Source organism: Limulus polyphemus, unplaced genomic scaffold (assembly GCF_000517525.1).
Source record: "Limulus polyphemus unplaced genomic scaffold, Limulus_polyphemus-2.1.2 Scaffold7003, whole genome shotgun sequence".
NCBI classification, from domain to species: Eukaryota; Metazoa; Arthropoda; class Merostomata; order Xiphosura; family Limulidae; genus Limulus; species Limulus polyphemus.
In genome coordinates this window covers 8,704-13,438 of record NW_013672613.1, presented here as the reverse complement: position 1 = coordinate 13,438, position 4,735 = coordinate 8,704, and the positions used below count along the sequence as shown (strand labels likewise).

General features: G+C 36.1%; 1 protein-coding gene across 3 annotated transcripts in view; it reads right to left on the bottom strand.

Moving 5' to 3' along the window:
- The window catches only part of LOC106474264 (ETS domain-containing protein Elk-4-like), a 17,929-nt gene that overhangs the window by 7,493 nt on the left and 5,701 nt on the right, over positions 1-4,735 (bottom strand). Inside the window, exon 1 of one of the 3 annotated variants that reach the window (XM_022402600.1) lies at positions 1,521-1,631. The exons of the other annotated variants lie outside the window; for them this stretch is intronic. The gene's annotated coding sequence lies outside the window, so the exon portion shown is untranslated. Of the gene's footprint in view, positions 1-1,520; positions 1,632-4,735 lie in introns of those variants that run through there. 3 annotated transcript variants of the gene reach the window in all.

Here is a 4,735-nt window from a genome sequence, read left to right as displayed (position 1 = left end):
ATAATGTGAATACGTGTACCAACACTGGAACAATGTGAATACGTGTACAAGCACTGGAATAATGTGAATACGTGTACCAACACTGGAACAATGTGAATACGTGTACAAGCACTGGAATAATGTGAATACGTGTACCAACACTGGAACAATGTGAATACGTGTACAAGCACTGGAACAATGTGAATACGTGTACAAACACTGGAACAATGTGAATACGTGTACAAGCACTGGAACAATGTGAATACGTGTACAAACACTGGAACAATGTGAATACGTGTACAAACACTGGAACAATGTGAATACGTGTACAAGCACTGGAACAATGTAAATACGTGTTCAAACACTGGAACAATGTGAATACGTGTGCAAGCAGTGGAACAATATGAATACGTGTACAAAAAACACGTTCCAGATCAGGTTACACCTAGCCTATTTATTGGTAGTGGGCCTAATAAAAGTGAAATAATTTTTCTAGGTTTCGAATAATGTGAAACCGAATTATAAAATGTTTCTATTTCTGCCAATGTATGCTTAATGTAAAGTACTTATTTTTTCAGGCCTGACATGGCCTGGTGGTTCAGATACTCGACTAGTAATCTGCGGATCGCGGGTTCGAATCCCCGCCGTCGAAGATGCCCACTATTTCAGCCGTGGAGGCATTATAATGTTACGGTCAGTCACACTATTCGTTGGTAAAAAAGTAGCCCAAGAGTTGGCGGTGGATGGTATTGACTAGCTACCCTCCCTATAGTCTTTAACTGCTAAAGTAAGGGCGGCAAGCTGGAGAGGAGATTGGCGCCACCTGGTAAATCTGCCCGAGAATCACCGATGACACATCAGCATCTAAGGTGCCCCAACGGCCGAAGCGGCCTCGGTACTAAAAACAGATAACAACAAAAACATTTTTTTTTTCATTAGTCTACCCGTTAAACATCTACAATAACGTATGTTATATTTATTCATGCAGAAAAAATACAACTATAACAAGCAAATCCTTTATAATCCACGTTGACGAATGGTGTACTTTCCTTCCGTATTCACGAATCTAGCAACTTATAAAAATGTGGTTAGGACACGGGGAGCCTTCCCAATTATGCAGAACTGGACAGTTTTATACCCTTTAACACGTAGCCAGTGGCCACCTAAGACAGTAAACCAGAGAATGCTTTTAAAAATAATGCTATATTAATATTGAGCAAAACTTTATCAGCACATCTTCATTAGCACAACATCTTCATCAGCACAACAACCACTCCCTCCTGACACGAAATGCGACACCACATTATTTATTTATTAATTTATTTATTATCATTAATATTAATACAGCCTTAACAAACACAGGAGAATGATAACGGTGTTAAAAAGAAATGTGGATTCTGTTTCAAGTGACTTGTATGTAAGGTTTATGATAGAAAACTTAAACCAGATAACGAGGCAGACAAACGTGTAAATAGCACGTACACACACAAAACACGATGAATAGGAAACAAAACAGACTTGAAAATGTAACACTAACTCACCAGGCTTCTAGCTAGGCTGCAGAATTTAGAGTTAGTTCCCAGTCACTGGACACATCTCGGCTATCTATCGGTACGGGTTTTGGATAGTCAGTGTGATAATGTGATAGATATCTATCATAAGCCTAACATGTCAAGTAAACTGACGTCTTCGTGTGATCACAAGCCTGGATCTTTCAAGATGTAACTGTGACAGTCTAGATGTTTTTTCAATACGATAGTTTCTCAAACCACCTGGTGGATAAAAATACTTAACATTGTATGTGTATTTTTATGTTGACATCTGTCAGGCAGCAAGTGGCTCATAATACAAGTGCTTTATAGCTGTAACGCAGGGACCAAGTGCGTCACATACCCATGATACCAAAAACACCTTAAAATAACTCACGCTCTCAGTATCCTCATTTTGACCGATCTCTGAAAACCAATTAATCCAGTTTAGTGTCAACAAACAGAGTGCTGTATAAAACACCTTGACTGCTACAACATATTGGTACGTAGTATGGGTATTTTTAATTGTCTGAAGAGCGAACATGAATCCAGTTTAGTATCAACAAACAGAGTGCTGTATAAAACACCTTAACTGCTACAACATATTGATACGTAGTGTGGATATTTTTAATTGTCTGAGGGTTCACACTGCTAAAGTCCAAGTTTCGAAACTCGTACTTAGCACAGCACAGATAGCCCATTGAGTAGCTTTGTGGTTAACAACAAAAAACCTGTTACCGCATTTTCTTAATAATATTCCTTTGTGTTTGTTTGTTTGTTTGCGTGTAGTTAAGTACAAAAATACACGATGGGTTATCTGTGCTGTGCCCACGACGGGTATCGAAACCTGGTTTTTACCGTTATAAACCTTCAGATTTATCGCTGTGGCACTGGAAGGCATTCTTATAACTAAAACCATAAAGTGTGATTTTTTTATCCTAGGACTACATTTGACAACGTGAAGAGAGTTTAGTCATATTTATTATCAACATGGGAGGGGCTATGATAAATTTTTAGGGGGGTGAGGCTCATCCATTTATTGAATATTCTAATATTCATTACTGGTTGTATGTTTTCTTCATTGTAGTTTATAGCCTAACTCTGTTTGTCTGTTTTTTCTAGAAGTTTCGATATTTGTTTTTAACACCGTGGTCTGGAAAGTGGCTGTTTATATCATTCAAAGAAAGATGTTTTGTGTTACGCTCTCGCTCTTTTGCATGTTAAAATTAACACTATTGATGTGTTTTGTATATATATTAAAATTTTTCTAGTTCATATACAGCTTTGAATTAAGTAAATTCACATTGAAGTGATAATTAGGCTTGTGCATATTTGTATTTTTCTATCTGTATAAATAATACGCTTTTATCGCATATTTCTCGATCAAATGCTACAAATCTCATATCGTTAGAAAGGCCTTTGTCCGAGGAGTCAGTCAGGACTGTATATTGGCTTTACAATTCAGAATACCTTACCTGTTTTTTGCTTAGTCACACTTTTCAATACAACGAGAACGGTACACGATGGCACAATGTCGTTGTCATCAAGTAACGACTGGGTTCAATTTCAACTCTTTTTTTTTTATCAAAGTATTTCACACAAATAACATTTAACATTTATAGAGGATTTGCTTGTTATAGTCGTATTTTTTTGCATGAATAAATATAACATACGTTATTGTAGATGTTTAACGGATAGACTAATGAAAACAAATGAACATTACATTAAATAAAATTTCTAAGGGCTTTATCGATTTATTTAGGTCTAAAATACGCATGCACAGTTCGTTCAAAACCATATGCTTATCACTTTGTGAACACACATTCAGACGTTTCTGCATATTCAGCTAGGTTTGCCTTCATTTCAACTTTACATTACTTTACTTTGCAGTAACTTAGCTTTGATTCGTTTCATAGACTACTATAAACACCTTTTAGCTCCTTTTTTTTCATTGGTATGGGTTTCATTTTTCGTTTTTCAGAGTTTCTTTGTTTCAAGTGAAAAAACTGTGTCATACACTGAACACTCAAAACTGGTTCATACTCTGTACACTTATAAATACTATTACCATACTTTATTGTTTATTTTACGTTTAATTTTGTTAAATATAGTTAGGTATATGTAGTTGTGTTAAATAAAGTTACGTTTGCATAAGTTTGTTTGTCTAACCATGTAATTATTTTTCAAATAGACCAGGATTTATCGATCTAACACATAATGCCTTCAACAAAGCGTAGCTTAAATGGCGTGCGTGAAAATGACAGAATAAGGAAGAGTCAAGCGATGGGCATGAAAACTACCGTAAAGATGTTGGAGTGTTTTCACTGCCGTTACTTTACGCAGTTTAAATGACCTACAAATATGAACGCTATTCTTACATTTGAAATAGATCAGTGACTTCTTTGTAGAGTGTTTCAACAGAATTTAGGTCATTTTTGTTTGATAATTGGGTGAGAAGTTACTATCAGAGCAAACAGTTTATTCACGAAAACTAATAAGACTTGTAAACGAGTTAACGTCAATGACCATTTTATATAGTTATTTGAATGTAAACAAACACCGTGTATATTCAAAGGTCAAACACCATTCTAAGTAGCTTCGTGTCAGAAATTCATTTGATATTTGTATTTTGTACCACTCGAGTAATTCGTCTCTAACAAACATTAATTCGATGCTCTATTTGATTTTTCAGTTCCTCTACGTTTAAACGATACAGTGATTCACTTCCAAGTTTCATGCACTGGTCTGCTAAAAAAGACAAACGTGTTATTGTTATCTTCATTTTGTTTCTAGGTGCGTGTGTGACGCGTTGTTCCGTGTAACCTCACGTGATGTGGATGAGGAGATGTCAATCATCAACGACACTGAGAAAGATACCCGTTTATTTTCACACCACAATGTATTTTTTTTGTGTTTGTATATTTTTATTGCATAGCTAATTAGTCAATCTGCCACCGTCCCTAATTTTGAACTTCTGACCAGAGGGAACGTAGCCAGTTAGCAGATCCAGACCACTACCTACTACCATTCACACTAAGGGATTGGCTGTCACTCTCATAACGCACCCACAGCTTAAAGTGAGGCAATGTTTTGTGGTTGAAACTTTTTTACTAACTGGAGAAAATTACCTTTATTTTAGTCACGTAATACTTTTATATGTACCTCATTAGCCTGTAAAGAGTTCTTTTTACCTACGACGTCTTAGGTGGCCATTGGCTACGTGTTAA